We start from the raw sequence: 21,554 nt of genomic DNA, 5'->3' as shown, positions 1-21,554 counted from the left end.
AAAAGTAAAGTCAACACAGTCCTTTAGCGTGTGTTTCATGAAGAAAGTGGTATCAATGCACAGGTATTTGTACCAGGGAGGTTCATGCTTTGTGCTGTTAGAAGCTGGGCCCTGGCTCTGCTCCTGGGTTCTGTCTGGCCTGGCCCCGTCTTCTGGCTCTCAGTATCTGCCACCAAGTTTGCTCCTGGTTAAAGCCAGCATTCAAAACAGCATATCTTATGTGGACGTGAGGGATTGGAAGTGACCATTTCATTCACTATGCTCATTTCTAAAACATCTCTACGTATTTTAGAGCAAGATACGTGATTTAACACACCGAAGCACTTGCATAGCTATGCCTTTTTTTCCTCTAACCTCCACCCCGCTTTTCTGGTTGTACGTGCTAAATGACAGATTTTTCTCAGATAATATTCATGTGGTACTCCAAAATAATTCTGCAGACATGGTAAAAGCTTTTAGAGACTGTAAAACTGATTATCTCTTCTGTAGCTCTTTTCATCTTCAAAGCACTTACCAACATTAACTAATTAATCCTCACAGCATCCCTCTGAGTTAGATATCATTGCCATTATACAGATGAAGGAATTGAAGTGAAACACTGTGTCTAGCTCAAGATCGCCAAGATGGTTGGTGACAGAGATGGAATTAGAATGCACAGACCTGTATTTCTAGGTTTTTCACTGAAACTGTCACAGCATTCCTCTCTTGACAAGTGTACGCACAAGTATTAGTAGTCTAACTATGGCTGCGGGCTGAGCTTGTTAATGAAATCTTATTATGAATTGCTTTGATAGGAGAGTTGTTTGCAGTCAGACAGAGTATTATCTTTTTAAAACCGTCTTCTGCTCCTTTTTCCTGAATGGATGAGAGTGCAAGCATGAATGGGTTGCCACAGACATGATTTACTTTGGGTGTAGCTGTAGCTATAGCTAATTGTCAAGTGGTTTAGAGATTTACAAAGAATGCTGTACACTTTGGAAGAGAAAAATTGTGTTTCTTGTGTTTCACTGAGAAATTTCAGTCAGAAGTAATGCTTCAGATCTGTATCGTTTCTATTCTCTCTGGAATAAATTCCTGAGACGGCTAACGTGTCCTGGATTTTCTTCTTGCTGACGTGTTTTAGATGAGCTCCTAGCTGTGCTCCATTACAGGGGAGCCAACGAGGAAAGAGGCGAATGTGGGTACTCAAATTGTAGCTAACTGCAATGATAATATTTTCAAGTATTTTCAAATCAGATGATATACAGTTTTTGTAGCAAGTCTTGGATTCTCATGGGGTGCTCTTTTCCCCCTCCCAAGTGCTTATAGCAACCTTCCAGTACCTAAAGGGGGCTTACCAGAAAGCTGGGAAGGGACTATTTGTCAGGGAGTGTGGTGATAGTGCAAGGGGTAATGGCTTTAAACTAAAAAAGAGTGTAGATTTAGATTAGATATTAGGAAGAAATTCATTTACTTTCAGTATGGTGAAGCACTGGCCCAGGCTGCCTAGAGAAGGTGTGGGTGCCCCATCCTTGGTGGTGCTCAAGGCCAGGTTGGATGGGGCTTTTGGCAGCCTGGTGCAGTGGGAGCCATGGCAGGGGTGCTGGAACTGGGTGATCTTTAAGGTCCCTTCCAGCTTAAACTATTTTGTAATAATAGCCAGGTGAAACTCCCTGTTGTTTACAATGAGGTTTGTGTATATAGTCAATACTGGGGAGCAAGGAAGGTTTTTGCCTTTTTTTTTTTTTTTTTTTACAGGTTTTAGGAATAATGGTAACAGCACTGAACTGAATGAGGAGGATTACAGCATGTACTTTAAGGCAACCAGTAAATGCAATGCTGAGCACAGGTTGATTGAAAGTGAACACAAAAATGACTGCTACAGAAAGCACAATTAAAGCATGCATTAGAGATGACTGCCCAGACCTGCCTGGAAAGTCCGCACTAGAAAATCCTCCCATTTAAGAACTGGAAGGTTCTCAATTTGCTAATTGTCCGTCTCCTGCACTGGCTAATGCTTCAGCTGCTCTGAGTAAAAATATTCTGTCTTAAGTAGAAACTGCTGTTTGGTGTTAAACTTATCCCATTGAGTAGAGGAAGCAAAATGAGGCTGCGATCCTGTTTTCTTTAAAATCTGCCTTTAACTCTTGGTAATCTTCTGCTCCCCAGTGCTTACTGAGAAAGAACATTGAAGAGTTTTAAATCAATGCATCACAGGCTGTATGGCCTGCGATATATTGAAGTACCTAGGAAGTTGTGTTATGGGATGCTGCACTGGGCTTAATATAGCTGGTTGGTTGTTTTTCTTCATTCATTAAATGATAAAATCAAAATACAGAAGAAAAAACAAAACAAAAAAAAAAAAACAACAGATCTCCAGGTCTATCTCTTCAAATATGAAAGGATGAACTTACATTCTTAGATCTTTCTGTTATGTTAGTTTTCAGAAAGAGACTTCAAAATGTTTCTGCTCCCTCCTCACACTTCCATACAGGGTGGTGGGTTTCCTCTACCAAATTGAAAATACATTCTCCTACTTGCATGTTTTCTAATGTTGGACAGAGGATGAAGAAAATATAAACCTTGCATTACAGATTTGATCTGTGTTAGAGTAGTGAAGCAATAAAGACTAGAAGAGCTTTGTTATTAAGTGGCCTGAAATTGAAAGGGTGAGATTTGAAAGTCAGGGTATAACTAAGTTTGAAAGATAGGTTTATCTTTGTAGAATCACTGTTCATTGAATGCAAACCTCAAAATATAAAGAGTAATTGTGATGATTAGACAATAGGAAAAAAAAAAAATAACAATATGCCTGTTTGCTCTAGTTTAAATGCAATGGACAGATTATTGATATGCTTGGTTTCATACAACTGAACCTAAAAACTGAATATACCTTAAAACAAACTGCACACCATAATGCTTCAAGTTTTAAGTCCAGAGGACAGAATTTAGGGATGTGGCTGAAGACTTCCTCCATGTCCTTTAGGGATGTGTTTTTATACCATCTGAGGCCGATGAGCACTTGGCTTGCATTTCTTTGTCTGAAGGAATGTTTGCCAGCTGAGGAACCGTTTGCCATGAGAACAGCCATTTAGCTGTCTGTGAGGTGCAGGTACTGAGACTAGACTGGTGAAGAGATGTGGGAGTAGTCGGTGCTGTGTTTTAGCACTTTCTGGTTGCCAGCCATTGAGCAGGATGTCCAGGGCTGTAGGTGGTCCCCACCAGGCAGAGAGGTGCATTGCTTTGCCACTCTGAGTCCAGGAAGCTGCTCCAGGATCAAGGGCAGGGTGGGGGCTCTGTGTTTTCAATAAATAGTGCTCCAAGTTCAGCAGACATGCTCTTAGAAAAATTATCAAGTAAGTATAAAATTAATATTTAACAATATTACTACATTTTGTCTGCTTCATTAATTTTTTATTAATTTATGAAAATGCTGTTGATGGAAATAATATTGACAGCTGGTAGTGTGTTTTTTTTTTAAATATCTTCTGGTAAATGCAAACTTATCTTCGTTATGAACACAAACCATCTAACAAGCCATATTGGGTAAATGCTCTAATAAGACAATAATTATTAGAGCACGATGCATTAATGTTTAATATTGTTCATAACTCAGCCTTAAGAGATTCATAACGGATATGTGAGGGGAGTGCTGTCTTAAGTGTTTATGATTATGTTAATAGTAAGACATACTGTAGGGAAGGAGATAATTTTCAGATAGTTACCCTTTCTGCTTGCAGAGGGTATTCTGAAGAAGTTGTTCCAATTTTATTCTAATAATTCTTAAGCACTTCCAACAAAGTGAAGTGATAGGAGCAACTCTCCATGACTATAAATCCTCAAGAAACTATTTGCATAGTTGCTAAAAGATTAAAATTCCAAATTCAGCTGAGCTGTGGTTCTTTGACCCCAAAGTACTGGTGAACAGGAGTTCCAGAACCTTCACTTATTTTGAAAATTTCATGGTTGTTCCTTCTATATTTGAAAAAAATCTTAATACCTTCAGACACTCTGATTTGTCCTTAAGGAAAACCACTTCCAAAAGGAGCTGTACTTTCAAAAGGCAAAGAAGAATTCTTGGGAATTTTAGAGGTAGTGTTTAATCGCAGCGCTGGACTGAACAAATGTAGTAAGGAGAAAGAAAAGCTATAATCTGTAGTGGAGAGGAGTGGAACGTACACTATGGTGAGGTTTTGTAAATCTCCTAATAAGTTATAGACATAGTAAAAAACATTCTATTTGCACTTTTTCTTCCCGCTCCTTTTTGTTTAAAGCAGCTGCTGATTTTCTTCCCCTAAATAAGTCACTGAAACAAAAGTGTCTTTTATAGAATATTTTCTTTGCTGTGCATGAGAAATTGAAAGAAAAAAAAATCTCTTTAAAATGGTGTTATGTCATTATGATGCTGTGTGAAATCGAACGTATTCATGTTTTCAGAATATTTCTGTCTGGCCCTCTTGTCAGAGTATCTGTATCTATGCAGTCTTCACTTGACTCCATTCTTTCGCATCTAATTTCTTCTCTGTCCATTCTTCTCCTACCTGTATCTTATGTTCTTATCTCAGCCTGAACCTAGCAATGTTTGAGTTGAGCTTTTGGGATATTGAAGTGAGAAGTTAAGCAATACAAGTTCACATAGACAGAATAGCCCTTACTACTAGCTAACTATGAGCTTGATCAAACTTGCAAAATTATTTGTATTTTGCTCCTGATTTGAAGTTCCTGCATGCATCCTGTTAATACTCATACCTAATGTGAGAAACACACGATTTTTTTATCACAGCCCAGCAGGCAGGATACAGATATTTTCTAACAGCATTACTGTATCCTTATCTCAATAGTGCTAATATTATCCTCTGCCAAAACAGACATGATATATTGAAGTATCTGTAGCCATAAAGGATCTCTGCATATTCCTTGAATTTAGCTTGCCGCATGTCTGTCATCCATGGTGATCCTGATGTTGCAGCTGCTGTTGCAAGAAGCAGCTTAAATGTGTTGTCAGAACACCGGTGCTGACTGAAAAGTAGCGTAGCCCTTAATGGCCTGCGAACCCAGAGGTGTCCATTAAGTTACCTTGTCTCTCTTCTACTTTCCCTACTCCCCCTTTGTGTCCTGATAGGATTGCAAACACAGAAGTGGGCTACAATGTCAGGTAGAGGTGGGATTCAGATCACAGACATAAGCCAACTAAACCATGGGGGCCGAACTTGCCTACCTTTAAAGTTAAGCACTGGTTAATGAAATAGGTTCTGATCTTCTGAAGTCTGAGTTCTGGGAAACTCTTCCTTTATTTTCACTGACTGGATTAAACCTGACGCCAAAATGTAGGAAAAGAACAAGTCTAGTACTGAAAACAATTTTCTGTTTTATTATCTACAATATTTGCATATATCAGTGCTCATTTACACGACAATTGTGCAGAGACACAATCTTTGCGATGTAATGACTTTCTGATGGTCTGTCTTTAAATGATAAATTAAAAGAAAATGCCACCTTCCAGCTGCATATAAGACCAAACTTATAGCCACCTGAACCTGGTTCTTATTCCCTGGGTGGGTGGGGAGCTGTAGAAGGAAGCTACAAAATGTCTGTGTTATTTGCACTCTGTATGTTTAAGTTATTTGGATGTATTTCCAGTTTCGTTCAACCTCCCTGAAATAAATCTTCCTGAAATTCAAAGGGGGAAAGTGTCTGTATGGGGTTAATCTTAGGATTTTACAACAGAGTTTAGATCAAATCAAAACCCTTGGCAGTTGGTGAACCATAGGTTCCTCTTGTTCGTGTAAGTCCCTCCATCACCCACTCCAGCATGGCACTTTTGAAATGCAGAAATCTGTCACTTCTGAGATAAACTGCTAATCCACCTCTCTCCTTGGCACATTCTCTGTTCAGTGGGCAGATTTCTTATATAGGTATTTTCTATCACTTTTGCCAGTGCTGCCTCAGTGTCATAAGCTGATGGCTTTAGCTAGTGATTTTCTGTTTTTTCAGACTCAACAGAGAAATCCAGACTCCTCTCTGTGAAGTGTTTTTGGAGTTGATCCCCTGCTGAAAGTCTCCTTTAAGGTAATGGTTACAAATGACAGCAAGCATATTGTAAAGAAAATTTCTGAAAAATGTTTCATCAAAAGATCTTGTGAATTCTATGGTCTGTGTTATTTCTTTCAACACCAGCAGCAACCTCTGTTGGTCTTGCTAGTAAATATCTATGCAAGTCTCTGTTCTGGTTATTTTGGGTTTATTTTTTTAGTAATACTTCCACTTCCTGTGCTGTTGTCCAACTTTGGCAGTTGCATATTGTGCTTGTTTTATCTTTTTGTTTTTTTTTTTTGCAGCTGTCTGGTATCAATTATGTTGAGTTTTTCTCTCATGTATGAGAAGTCTAGTTGGTTAGTGCCTTTAGCTGTGTTTTTGGTGTTTTCTTTGCAACGTCTACTCAAACATTTCCTTCTCTATAAAGAATATGTTTGGTGTTCGGTGTTCATTGTCATGCTTGTGAACTTGTGCCCTTTAATTCTGAAATAACACATTCTGGTTGTGGTGCATCTGGTATGTAAGCTTGTTGTTTTGTGGGAGTTTCAAGAAGTTGTTCAATGTAATGGTTGCTCTTCAACTCTCTTGTCAGATGTTTGTATGTTAAAATCCTCGAGATTAGGTCCTTGATTATACATGTAAATGCATCTGAATACACATTTAATGTACTATATTATATATATGGCTGTGTGTGTGTATATATCCATACCTGCAACTTTAGTTTCTATATATATATATAATATATATACACCCACAAATAAATCATAGAATGGCCTGGGTTGAAAAGAACCTTAAAGATCATCTAGTTTCAACCTCCCTGCTCTGGGTTTCCAACCACTACAGCAGGCTGCCCAGAGTCACATCCAGCCTGGCCATGAATGTCTCCAGGGATGGGGCATCCACAAAATCAGTGAATGAGATTGTTTAAGAGAGTACACTGACTCTGAGGACCTTACCATCTGTAGATCTGCTTTCTGAGCTATGTTGATAGCTTTGTGCTTTGCAGAATACACATCTATTATAGTACGGGCTGTAGTTGTCTTTTGAAATTTCCTACTGACATGCTCTTGCAGCAATCTGCTTCCACATTTTTGGTCTTCCTTTATTAGGAAGTAATAAAATTATTTGGGTAAATAAAAATGGGTATGCTATTCACAGTGCTTTGATTCCTCGTTGGTAATTAAACACACAAGACATAATCACGACTCTTTGAGTACTTCTACTGATGATGATTATTACTGTATTGTAATAATCTGGGATGCAGTAAAATGGTAAATTGCTGACTGTATTGCTATTTTGTAGTTCACTGTTATAAGGAGTTACTGAGTAGGGTTGTATTCTGTTCCTATGTGTTGCCCTGGCATTTTTTTTTCCCTTTCTCTGGGTGTTTAGTGGTGTGTTTTACAATGTGATTCATTCTCACAGGAAAAAAGAAATCTTGTCAGCAAAAGATTATGGCATATATAAACTGGTGACGTGAGGCTTTGTATCCATCTCTAGCTTCCCATTCCATTGCCAAGTCAGGCATGTATTGAAAAGACCTATTTCTGAGTTTTGAGTTTCAACACAGCAACACTTCAGAATGCTACTTCCATGATTTCACCATTTGCTTGGTTTTGGTGAGACAAGTCTGATATGTGCAGGATGTGTGAAACCACAAGATGAAAAATCCTCGGCACATATACAGTACAGCTAGGCAAAACACTGAGTTAAAGCACTGAAAACTTTGAAATGGTGATTATTCTGGAAAACATTAGTAGTCAGTTTTGACTAAATTAATCATTTTTTCAGGCAAAATACATTCAAAAACCTGGGGAAAATAGATTCATACTATTGGGAAATCATAATCCTCCTCTATCACCTGACTTCCTTTGTTGTTACCCATCCTCATCCCCTCCCATCAATGAATGCCGGCTTCTGTGGTCCCAAAGACTCTGGAATTGGTTATGCTAATACACCATAACACATGAAAAAGTTTTTGGATCTGATCTTTCACTTTTTTTTTTTTTGGCGGTGACATCTGAACGGTTATCAGTCTCTAAGCAGGTTTCAGATATTCGAGTGCACTTTTCAGCTATCAATTCATGTGTTGTGCATTCATCACTGATAACTAGGGGAGAAAAAAACTTTCAAACTTGGTATTTTTTATCATAGGTCATCCTTTAACTTGTATTTATTATAGTAGTTCCTTCAAGCTTTTCAGTGAATTGGTCAAGTTGCTTGTGAGAACAGCACTTTGGAAGAAATAGTTGTGCTAACAGATTTTAAACAATAAACTTCTTTAAAAGGAAGTAAATGCAGTTCAGAAAATATGCCCCAAGCCACTGGATTAAAATGTATAATAATGTTGCACATCACTTGTTGGTGACTGGTGTGTTTTACTTATTTACTATTATTTTTGTATTCTGCATATTGGTTAGCTATATTGATACAGTGTCTCATGGTAATTTCACTTATGGAAAATGTAAAAAAAACTTCAGCAACTTGAAGCCATGTTCTCTGCATGTTTCTTGAGATTCAGGTAACTGAATAGCTAATGGTTTATTCAAGACTAATTAATCATATTTCTTCTGCATGGGGATTATATTTTTGTCTTTAATATCCTTCATGTGATACAGGTTGATCATTGCCCAGGGAAGTGGTGGAGTCACTATTTTTGGGGGTGTTTAAGGAAAGGTTGGACCTGACGCTTAGGGACATAGTTTAGTGGGTGACACCTGTAGTAGGGAGATGGTTGGACCAGATGATCTTGGAGGTCTTTTCCAGCCTTTATGATTCTATGATTTTGGAACCAATACCTTAGTTTTGAACCAATACCTAAACTACCTTAGGTAGTTTAGGGCCACAAGCAAGATAACAAGCAATTGAGGAAGGGACTGAGGAGGCAGGGTTTTTTGCCTCTTTAAAAATGATGCTGCTGTTTCTGTGTAATTTTTCTGTCTGATATAATATGCAAAAGAACACTTCAAAATGTTGCATATTTATGGCATTGCTTTTAAAAGTTGAGGTATATTGTTTTGGAAACTGTTGCATAATGGAAGAAAATAATCGAAATTTAAATACAAACGCTGAAGTCAGTATCTGCAGGGATTATAAACGAGGATTTTGCCAGTATTGAAGAAAAAGCAAAGCTGTTGTAATGGCTGGTGTCTTGTGAAAGCACTGGATAAATGGAAAAAAGAATTGCTGAAATAATGCTGACTTCCCAATGGCAATCGATACTTGCTCATTAGTGGTGTTGGGTTTTTCTTTCTTTTTATTTTTTTTTCTAGATACCTCAAGTAGACCAGTAAATGTAGTTTTATAATAATCTTCAACTAAATGCACTCCCTTTCTGTAGTCTAGCATCTTTTTTTTTTTTCTTTTCCTGAAAGCTAACTTTTTTTTTCAATTTTCACTTGTGTATAAACCTTTGAGGAAAATTGTTTTTCTCTTTGGCTCCTGCAAACGTACTGCTGTTGGAATAGGGCATCCACTTTCAAGAAATTTTCATGAGAATACTTCACAGCCAACTACAAATACTTATGACCTTGAGGTTGTCTTTGATCCTAAATCAGCTTTTAATTACCATTTTAGTTACAGTGGTTTAAAAAAAAAATCCTATCATTTTCAGAATACAGCAAAGATATGAGTGCTGACTCAGGAGGATAGTTATTTTAAGATTTCTATTACTAATTATAACTAAGTTATTACTACACATCATTGCTGGCCTTCCTGAATACTTGTTTATATAGATTTCATCAGGTAGTGCATTAATTTCCTGAAGGTTTGCATGGACCGTTGCACAAGTGTTGAGATAATCTAAAATTTTCTTAGAAATAATGCTCTTTTGAGAGTTCTATTCCTTTCTTTTACAAGACAAATAGCAAAACACCACAAATCCTGAACTATTTGTTTAGTATTATAATGAAAGTCACATCAAATTTTGGATTTGTTCTGTCTTTCAGGATTTTGATAGGTCTTGAAATTCTCATATGTGCTGGATATGATTTCTAGCAGGAATGCTTCGAATGTGTGGGTCAGCATCGTCCTTCATGACCTTTTTAATGTCACTAGCAATATGGTGTGAAATACATCAAACAAGTCTTTGAATTACAAAGGAAAGTTGTAAAAGGATGTCTCTGAAACTGTCACTTTCAACTCATTTTCTAGACACATTTTGCTGTTATAATCTTCAACAAAACTGTAGAAAGTCTTTGATATGTAAAAAAAATTACTGTATACATGTATGCTGACACAAATTTGTCAGTGTGATTCAATCTTTATCAAAATGTATATGTTTATAAAAACTTAAATATAAATTGAAATTGAGGAAACAAGTGATCAGCACCATCTCTTTTGTGTGTATGGTGGTGGTTGTTGTTTCTTTCCAAGTCTACTCTATGCCCTGATTTTACAGTACACTCAGAAACAGGTTTTGTAGATACTTGAGACCAGGAACACGTTCAAATGCAATCAATTCCCAAGCAACTCTTGGTAATGTTTTTGGTAAAAAGGAAGGGAAACTTAAGTACATCTCTTCATCCTATGTGAAATGCTCACCTCTTCCCTAGTGACCCTTCTCACTAGTGACTCAATTCCCTGAGTGACCCTTCTCTATACAGAGAACAGCCAATAAAGTTGGTATTATGCACACATTTTTAATTTAGGGAAGTATGTTTCTCATTAACGATAGGCTATAGAAGAGCAGGTTGTCTCCTCATAGGGCAGGGGGCCTGAATTGAGCATCCAAGTCCACCATGTTGTTTACTTACTGCTCACTGGAATAAAACTGTCTGTGCAGTAGTAAATTGCAGCCAGGATAGGATGTTCGCCTTTTGGAGAAGCTCATCAATCATATCATCACTGAGTTTGGATTACAAAACTAATGCTTTAATTGCCTTGCTGGTTAGCAAGTTCTAGCATTGGTTCTTTCTTTAGTAATGTATTATTTATATTGTGCTTTTTAATAACTGCTGAAGCTTGGCTGTTAAGTACTGTCAAATTTTTCCTCTTGGAGGCACAAATTGAAGGGGGGCAAAAAAGGGTGTGGTTCTTTTTTTAGCTTAGCCTCCTTATGCTCCTGTTACTCTGTGAGTAAACAACAACAAAAAACTCATTTCAGCTTCCCCAAATGATTAACCTTTTCATCCAGTAAGCATCGTGAATATTTAAATGAAATAGTTGTTTTTTTCTCTCTAGTATTGTGTCCTGTATTCAATGCCAAATCTGTCAACTTGTCAACATATTTAATAAAATGGGAAGAGGGGCTTCCAGTGTAGCTTCACGTTGAGCACCAAAATGAGTTCTTGCCATTTTGTGAGTTGACTTCTTCAAAATAGTTGTTGAGAAATAAATTCTCTTTTACTCCTGTACCAAGGTCTGCAGTGAGTAGTAAAATAAGTATTCCCTTAAAAGACAGTGCCATCACATTAATGTGGATGCTCCAGACTGTTGACTTGTCTCCCTATGATGTTTTCTTACTCAATAGTGAGGTACCTTTTCAAGTCAGTAGCACAGGAACTGTATGGCTAGATCAAAGGTTGCATTCACATAATACTAATCTCTGTTTTAAGTATAAGGAGAAAGAGGCCTGAAGGAGGGTATGAAACTACTATGATGGTACTGTGAGCTCTCAAGGTGTTAATCAGAAGATGCCAGCAGAAATATTGAAAGCAGGAAATGTGAGAAAAGAAAACGTAGGGAGATAGAATTGTGCCGTGACTTGCTTTGAAAGATTACCTGCTAACTTTTAATAAAGTACCAAGTTAGGAGGGAAAGGTGGACAGGGAAAATATTGAGTCAAGGTCTTCGAGCATCATTTTTTGCCTGTCGCATTGGTTTAGTAGCTGTGCACCATCTGTGTTTTGACTCTGAGGAACCTGAGGTACTGGAGGAACCCATTCTTCACCTGCCATTTTGGCAAATACTGTAATAATGAGTCTGAGCGATAGGCAAGAAATGTTAATTAAAATGACGTGAAGTTACACAGAAATTTTGATTCTGAACATTTTTGCATATGAACATGCACACTGAACATGAACGTGCACGGGTACAGAAGTACTTGGAACTATATGTTTATCAATACAGCTGTTAGTGTTCTGGTACTTGGACAGGACATGCAAGTTGAAGAAGGAAAAGCATTGTATATTTATGTGGTATTTAAGATTATTTGCATTTTCTTTCTTTCTATTCAGAAAGTTGAAAGCTTTTTCTAGTGGCACTTAGGTATTTGGATAGAATTGTCTTCATATGTAAAAAAAAAAATAATAATAAATTGCTTTGTACTAAGCAGAGAGTAAACTCTGACTTTAATTCTTTGCTCAAAAATCTCCTACATATTGCTTCGCTACATGGTTTATCATGCCCTTGGTTCTTGAAAGACTGTTTACACAAATTCTTTGCTCAGTTATCTATTTATAAATATGGTTTGTGCAAATGATGAAATAAATATTTGTCCCCTTTGCAGTACTGCTATTTCTGTTTGCATTAGTAAAAGAATATTTCATGTTGTAATATCCTTCAGGTAATACAGATTAAATTTTATACCCGCAGAAGTTCAGTTTCAGGTTAATACCCTACAGTCACTACAGAGTGATGTTTAATTTAGATGCCCAAAAGCTATAGATTATTGTTGTTGGATAGTTATACCATGGCCAATAAGGAATGAAAAAAGGATGTGTGACTGCTCCTGTGTGCATGCTATCCTATTACTAGTGAAAGAAACTGTTAGAAACAAGGAAATGCACCTGAAAGTTGCATCAGTGTTGTGATTTATACAGGAGACGTTGCAATGCAGTATACTGGGGCTTTAAGAGACAGCTCATCATAATCTCTGGGGCCATGACCTAACAGATTAAATAAAAAGATGAATTTGTATTGTCAGAGAAACTTTGTCTAGAGGACAAAACATTTTATTTAGGGGATAGGTTGGTGGTATTAAAGTTTAGAGTTGATTTGCTTTACACATACAAATTTACAGTAAGTCGTTTTTTTTAATTAAGCCAACCCATGGATTGTTAAAGGAATTATTTGAGAACAGATTAGTTCATTTAAAAGAAGAATGAAGGATACAAAACCTGAGAATCTTAGCAAATTCAGTCTCCGCTATTCCTTTTGCTCAAAAGCAAAACATCTTTTCCTTTATTTCAGTTTATTTTAATTATTTTAACCTGCAGACTGCTTGGGAGAACTGGAGGCATATAATCCTGTCCCTTAATTCCTTTTCAGCACTAAGTAAACCTGGAATGCCACAAGATATCTGAATAATCCTGCGTTCAAATAACTCTTGAGGTGTAGACATACTTTTTTTTTTTCAGTGCTTTTGGCAGAAATAAATAACACCTATTACTTGTGGTCCCTTGAGCTGTTGTATCTACACCAATCTTCAGAATAGAGAAATATGCTACGAAAATGTATATCCTTCTCACAAATGCAATGCTTCAGTCTACAAAAATTACCAAAATATTTAAATAAACTGTTTATATAGAGAATACTCTTCATTGTCTTTTCCTTTCACTGCAATGCTCAGCAGGTGTTTAAATGTTTTATTTTTTCACTTCAAGCTATCAGTGTGAAGGAATACCAATAAATGTGTTAGTTTTAGATAATCCAAAATTCCCTTTGCTCAGCTTCTTAGTTTATAGTTATCTGTGTGGGTTAGAAATCTATTAGTGTGTGTTCATCTTCACCCAAATCTATTCACCAAGCATCAAAACTCATCAGTGAGATGGAATAATGCCATTTAATTAGTCTTTGATATACAGTTTAATTAGGCCTTAATAAGGGGTAGTGCATCCTAAAATCAATTATCTTGCTCTTCTTAATAAGAGCAGCTAATTAGTAGGTAAATCGCCACAGTTCCCCTTTTATCCTACAGTTTGCACAGTCTTGTGGAGGAGATTAGGCTGAGGAAATTACTCCCCAATAGCTTGGAGAAATTTTGAGGCATACCTCAGAAGGTGTTTTGCCAGGCAAACTGTGGTACATCAGAGAAATAAAAAAATTAAATTAAATTAAAAAAAGAAAGAAAAAGAAAAAGAAAAAAAGTCTGATCTCAAACGCTTAATTTCTTGAGCGTTTTGCTCAATTTGTTAGTGTGAGGTCACCTAGATGACAAAGGCAAATGGAACCTAGGGGTTGCCTGGCCTGCAGCAGTCTCCATCGATGTACAGTGTGTGTCTCTGGGCTCGCTTCAGAGCAGTGATGAGATAACACAAATACCTATACCTGTTTCCTATTTATTTTGTGGAAAATTGTGTATCTGCAAACAAAGGATGGCTTATGGGCCTTAAGCACATCATTTACAAAATATGGCTTTATAAATGGTTTCGAATAAGAATACCAAGAAGGGAAGGGAGGCTGCTTTATAGGGAAAAGAGCACAGTGAAAAATAAAAATAAAAATAAAAAATAAAAAGAATTATCCATGGGTGCTGAAAACTGTTGCATGCATGCTCTAAGCACACAGGTGTTGTATTTGAGGTCTCCTCAAACTGAGGAGAAAAGACTTGGAGCTTTTTCAAATGGAAGTGTGTTCTATTTTTGAATCTATGTTCCTAGTTAAACTTCCTGCTGGGAAAAGGATTATGGGCACAAACAGAGTATTGCAAAGGGTATTTGGGACTTCCTTACAGGTTCTGTCTGTCTCAAAATGCTATCTGTAGACCTCCACAGACTGGGACAGACAATTTCATACAGTCATGTAGGCTAATGTACAGAATACTGACATAGGTTTGTTAGATCTGATGATGACTTGTTGAGTTTTTGCTTTCAAAGGATGGTGTTTTCTCTTTTGTTGGACACTCACTTTTTTTTTTTTAATCAGTTGAAGGAAATTTGAGTACAAGTTTGTGACTAATCAGTGAATGGAAAGACTTTTTTCATTCTTTTTCTGCTGCTACTACATCCTGCGTATACTACTGTCTTTACACCAAACTTTCTTGCCAAGCATATCAGAGATTTTATAACTGTGAAAGTGTGATGTTACTGCTTCAGTTTCCCTTATGCTGATTGTTGCAGCTTTTCTAGACACTTTCTGGTGTTAGTCATTAATGACAACACAGTGCCCCCGTTTAGAGAGTCTGAGGTTGCCTTCTGTTCGTTGTATTTTGTCCCTGCTACATTACTCATGGTTTCTGTGGAATGAAATGCTCTGGAGGCAACCATTCCTCCCTGTGAGATTTGATGAAATGATGTATTCTTTTGATATCTTCCTGATTCAAATGCTTATTCCAGCACTTCAATTAATGATGTTAACGGCACTAGAAAGTTGTAAGAAGCTGTCCTTCTATTTGATTTTCAACTGGTATAGGACAGGCAATTATAAAGGTGAATATCTGAATCTCCAGGCAGTAACATTTACTGCATCTGTTATTACATTAGTAGTCTTCTTGATGGTGGTTGTCTTAAGAAGCAGAGAAGAAAACCAGCTGTCATCTCATTCCGTTCTGTCTGTGTTTATAAGTAATCCTGAGTGCATATGCAAGATGTTAATATGTCCTAATGTAGCACATGCACCATAGCATTTTGTTCTTTGTACGTGTGCTAAGAAAATAAGTCACTGATAGCCGTGCAAACTTGCTGAGCGCTTAGAGCCGTTGGTCTCTCGTAGGAGGAACAAAATAAAAGGCAACGACAACAAAACCATTAAATGCTTTATTTTGGGTTTGCCTTGAACCTGCTGTTCAGAAATGGGTGCAGCAGCACCTTGCCACCCTGTAACCATTATGCTGAAGCCCAAGCAGTTGGACATCAAGGTACCATCCCCACAGGAGTCCAAACATACGAAACTCCATTTTTTCTTGTAACTCTTTTCTCTGCTATTTGTAATGACTCTTTTTTTTTTTTTTTTAATAGTTCCTAAGCCAGCCTACGTACAGATTAGGCATCCATCTTAAATTATCTTCTGCTCACAGCCTAAAATTTAAGACGCTTGGTGAAAAATATACTAATGGTATGTTGCTTTCGGACTATGTTTTCTACAGATGTGGATATCAAGTTTCTGGACAGACACTAGTTATAAGTTTTGAAGCTATCTTCGGAGCATATACTTTTTTTTTTTTTTTAATTCCAAGTTGGAATGATGAATTGGGACTAATTTGTGCTAATAAGGAAAAACCATAGGCAGTAGAAAGTCTGTTAAGTGTCTACCTTGTGTTCCTGTTTGTATGGTCAATTTCACATATATGAAATACCTTTAAAAAAAAAAAAAGTCAACAACCTTTGAAACACATCTGGAGAATGAAAAATACCAGGAATGCTTCCATTGATTTTTGTGGGTTTTTAGGTCTGGTACATAACAGGGGACTGAAAGCTCATCATCTCCCACTCCCTTTTCCCCAGCTCTACAGCTTATGTGAAGGCCAAAACCCATAGGGTTCACAATAGATTTGCTGTGTTTCAGAAAAAGCTGTTCCCCCATGACTAAAAAAAGCAAATTTTATTGACTATTTTTTTTCTTTCCTTGCAACAACAGATTTGAATCCTACTGTTGCCTTAATAAGTACCAACAAGCTACTCAAAGCGAAACAAAGTTATTTTACTGAGTGGAAGTGAATAACCATCAAGTTGTTCTTTTTTTTTTTTTTCCCAAAAAATTTGTTGTATTCATGACAAAGTTGTCATGCCAGTTCTACCTTCTCTTCCCCATACTTTGTGACAAAATTTCATATCCAAATGCCCTCTTACTTTGTCCCTCCTTTGACAGTTGTATTCTGTGACCCTCTGGGAAGTGGGGTGGGCTCTCCACATGGTATCCATCAATTATATTTATAGATCAATTATGTGCATTTTATTTAAAACTAAAAAGATTGGCTAAAATTGGCAACCTACATTCGGTGTCAGCAAATTAACAGTTGAGCAGGTCTGTTCTGTTCCCTGTCATCTTGTCTCCTCAAAGGAGCTTGGACGTTTTGATGCTGTCACCTTGCTGTGCTTATATCGTGATTTACATCTGCAACTTGTAAACAACAATACTGCGAGCAGTCTGACAAGTGGCAGTTCTGCTAGTAAACAAATCAGCGATGCACTCGGTGAGTAACAGGGATTGCCAACATTTGAGATGGGGTCGGTGCCTGAAATAGAGCTTGCCCTAAGCAGACCTTCCAGCTTAGGATGTACCAATTAAGAGAAAAAGAGATTAAACGAACTTCTGGCTGCAGGTGTAATACCTGTGTAAGGTTCATGCTCTGATCAGTAGTTTCATTAAAACTTTTGGTGGTGTCTCGTCTTCTTTCATTCTGTGGGTATTATTATTCCAAGGACTGAGTCCAAAACTGCAGGCTGAGGATCTCTATAGAACAAGATCTTTGTGAGGCAGTTAGTGGTTAATTTGAGTAAGGAAAGGGAAGAAAACACCAGCACAAGAATGAAGCTTTAACTGCAGTTACAGTGATGACTTAGTAGCTACTTTAGCAGCAGCAGATGGAAGAACAGGCAGCTTCCAAGTTCTGTGAAAATTGTGTTCACATATACCTGTTTGTTTTCTGCCTTTGTTGAATAGATTATTTGTTAAATGGATTTGCTCATACATTCAAAAGATCCTGCTTCAAGGCTTGTGTATGAGTTGTCTGCAGTTATCTTGAGGTAACCTCAACCCTGGTGTCAGAGGCATATTGAAGAGCAATGGCTTGACTTAAAGAAATATACTAAGCTGCTAAATAAAAATGAAATTTGAATCATTAGAATAAAATCACCCTGAACTTAAGTTCAAATGATCACAGCTGTAATGGCCTGTGGAGTTGCTTGCCGTGAACTTTTCAGAATCCTACTCTTAACCTTATAACAATTCAAATTAAAATGTTATTTTAAAACACCAGACCTCTCTGCAGGCAGACACCAGTGCCTTGGCTGTTTCCCTGCATGACTGTTGAGTCATGCATCAATCCAGAACAAGTATAAAACACTACCCAAGGTGGTTCAATTATTTAAGATGAACTTTGTGTTAATATAAAGGACTACATAGGGTAACTGGTGATACAAATCAACTGTAGGATGGCTGAATCTTGCTCTTGAATATTAATGAAGGTTTGTTAGTACTTCTACAAAACTACTTTGCTAGCTTTTCTACTTCCCTATACATACCTGTGTGATTTTTCTTCTGTTTATTGTCAATGAACTGTGCTGATTAGAGATCGCAATCTGAACCATGAAATACAGCAGGTTGAATGTTTTTACTTACACATGTTTTCAGCAGGAACTTGATTCCTGTACTCCTTCTCTGAGATAAAGCCTTCTAGTCTCTCTAGGAGTCTGGGGGAAAAAATGTCAGCAGCTGTACTACAAATCATAAATTTTACCTGCATTTAAAATTTAATTTAAAATAATCTAACCTTGTCTTACTTAAAATGCCAGCAAGTTTGGTGTTTCTTTTTATATAGAGTTGATCTTACTTCCAACAATGATAGATGGCTTTAAATATTCTTTACTCCACTGGCTGTTAATCAAGTTATGTTACAGTCTCTGTGCATTGGGTAAACAGATCCTCTCTAAAAACAGTAACCGAAGACTGTCTTCCTTATTCTCTTGCTTCTTTGCTACTACAAATATTTCATTCCATGTATTTTTTCTATCACTTCTCACTGCTCCTGCATTTTCTTTTAATTTGCCTATTCACTTTCATCTTTTGACTCCTAATTCATCTTTAATCTTACAACCCTTTGCTTGCAACACACAGCATTACAAGGGAAAGATAAAGCTGAGTCCTTCCTCCTTCTCTCCATCCTGTCCTTCTCTAAGCATTGGCACTTACCCCTCTCCAGAGACAAAGCTTGTTCCAAGCCCAGTTGAGGGCACCATGTAGCAGTTGCAGCAAATTCAAAACTCATCATCTTGTGGTTCTAGCTATGGGGAGAGTAAGCTCAGCAATACGTCACTTTGCTCAGTGCAATTAAAATAATCTGCTGCCCTTGCCAAAGCTCCCTTGTGCTGGGGAGGAGGTTGGGTGACCAGAAAGGGGGATGGTGCAGAGCAAGGCTGGGAATGAAGATGGCTGCTGCAAATTAGTGGGTTAGGTTTGGGCTCTCAACAGCCTTCTCTCCTACACAAGTGCGTGCTTTACCTATGACTACAGCAGTCATCAAGCTGGATAAATGTGTAAATAGTAATTGACTTATCTTGACCCATTGTTCCATTTCAGAAACAGGTTATTTAACAAATGAATGTCAAATGCTTCCCTTAATTTATGAATTGTGCTGCTACTGCATGGGAAGTGTTGACTTTGAAGTTAGGGTTTAATAAGAGGTTTTGTGTTTGTTACCATCCATTATGGGCATGATTAATCCTGGTTGAATACCACGCATCCACATGGGAATCTTATACCAGATTAGCCAAATGTTCTTTGTTGTTGTTCTGAAAATTGTATTAGTGGAATGTTGTCCAGTTGTGCTGTGAAGTCATCAAGAGGACAGCGAGAATACTCTGTACAGCTGCTATTCCCATTTGAGTTTGAACATTTTCCCCTAGCATTGTGATGCCTTTAGACTTCCATTTTGCACACAAAGAGTTATTACTGTAAGCGATGTATTCGGCTTTTATCACTTCACATTACAGTTATGTTACCTGAAGACTGGTTTGTGTAACGCACTAGGAGATATAAAGGTGCAGGCGTTTACTGCGAAGTGGCAGATCATGTGTCTGTATACTCTCTTCTATCAAAAATGGGGAATGCAAAAGCAAATGTAGAAATTTCCAGATGTATAGCTTTCATCGTGGTAAGAAGATCAGGGAAAAAAAAAAAGTAATTAGTGTCTAGTTTCCTATGTTCCCACTCCAGTTAGTGCTGAGTGTATTGTGTGTAAACTTTTCTAAGTAACATAGGTTTAGAGCTTTATATTTCTCTTCCATGTCTTGGAGACCCCAGTGTTTTAAAGAGTAACAAGGGGTTCATGTCCATTTGGGCAGGATGAAGTCTGTCATGGAAAGATGCTTCTTTTTCCCAGTCTGTGTGGCCTCATGGGCAGCAGGGCTCGTGCATCACTGGAAGCTCAAATATTTTGCTCCCCTTTCCCATTGATTGCACAACACAAGAAGCCTAGAATGCTTAAAGCAGTGTTTCTCTGTCTTTTGACTGTGGATGCAGATTACGCAGCTTTCCATTTTATATGAGCTGCCATTTGTGCTGGACAGTGTGCCACAGAGAGGGGAATACATGTACCCAAACTATGGACAGGTGAAAAGTTACTGTCGCAGCAAAGAACTTTTTAACCTGTCTGTATATGTCTAAACTCATAACATAACTTCTGAAGTCTTCCATTTCTGATGACTTTGAATCTCTGCTGAGACCTGTTCTTTCTTGCATTGCGCTGCCTGTGTTGTCTTGTGGGAATCCTGGAGAGGAGGAATCTTTCACAGCCATGAGCCAGCTGTGGTGCAGTTCCTCTGCATGGCCAAGTAATGTTGTTTACTCCTGATGCAGTAAGGTTCAGGCCATCACTGTTTTTAAAGAAACTTTTTTCCCAAAGGGGTATTACAGTCTCATTTTGTAAGGCTTGTTTGGGTCTTGATCTAAGGGAAATTATTATTCAGAGGCTCTAAAGAAATGACATGTGACATTACTGCTGTCCTCTCTTGTACCAAGTAATTTTTAAATATTTGCTCTCTGACCTTTGTCTTTATCACTGATATTGGATTGCTAGCTGCCCTGTCTGGAGTTCTCAGCCTCTTAAATCTCACAAGATGCCTTATCCATCCCTTATTTAAGTCTGAAATGTCATGGACTACTAACTCTTCTACATATATTTTAGGTCAGAATCTTCCATTCTTTCCCGTGTTGTTAGTACAGGGTTTGGTATCTAACTCAGGTACAGTCTTTGTGCAGATAAACCTATGTACTCAAACAGCAAACAAACCCTTATGAATTATGATCAGCTTGAAATTAAGATTCAAATATTCTAGTTTTATTCTTTTGTTCTTGGAAACTTGTGTGTTCATAGTTCCAGGTTTGTGTCCACAACCACAAAAAAAAAGAAATTGAAGTTTATAGCTTGCACAGCTGATATCTAGAAATAAGACTCTAAGAAATAATAGTAATTAAAAAAAAAGTCTGCTTGGTGATGTTGCAAGGCACAGGAAGCAAATTCTGGCTTGCTGGCTTTGGTCATCCTTTCTACAGAATTAACAACAGAAATAGGCAGGATTACTTCTTTCACAAGTAACTTTTAGTTTCTTTCCGGATTTAACTCTCCTTGAGGTCAGTGCTGCAGTTTTTTCTTTTTTGTTTTGTTTGCTTTATTGTTTTTTAGCCTTCTTAAGTATACTAAAGCTGACAGATGTAAGCCACATGAAGTCCTTCCATTTTAGGCTAATTTTGTGCTCAGAACTGCATATGATACTATTTTCTATGTATATTTTGGTGGAATATTACATCAAACCATTGAAAGAGAAGCTGCTTTTGAGTAATCATTTTAACTTTGTGGTAGATTTCTTCAACAGTTTACAGGAAAACTGTTGTAAATATTAAAGTCTGCAAATGTTACTTTGGTAGATGGTGGCGTCTTTGAGGTGTCATCTTTGATCTAGTACCGTAAAATGTTTCCTTTTTTTTTTTTTAAGTATTGCAAT

At 37.4% G+C, this 21,554-nt stretch overlaps 1 protein-coding gene across 9 annotated transcripts in view; it reads left to right on the top strand.

Annotated features, from left to right (window-relative positions):
* The window catches only part of TENM2 (teneurin transmembrane protein 2), a 1,136,432-nt gene that overhangs the window by 329,318 nt on the left and 785,560 nt on the right, over nucleotides 1-21,554 (top strand). For all 9 annotated transcript variants that reach the window (XM_068697798.1, XM_068697795.1, XM_068697797.1 and 6 more), the window contains exon 5: nucleotides 5,974-6,048. The gene's annotated coding sequence lies outside the window, so the exon portion shown is untranslated. The remainder of the gene's footprint in view (nucleotides 1-5,973; nucleotides 6,049-21,554) is intronic.

Source organism: Anas acuta, chromosome 14, assembly GCF_963932015.1.
Source record: "Anas acuta chromosome 14, bAnaAcu1.1, whole genome shotgun sequence".
Taxonomy (NCBI): Eukaryota; Metazoa; Chordata; class Aves; order Anseriformes; family Anatidae; genus Anas; species Anas acuta.
Note: the sequence above shows the minus strand (reverse complement) of the source record. Positions and strands in the feature narration are given on the sequence as shown.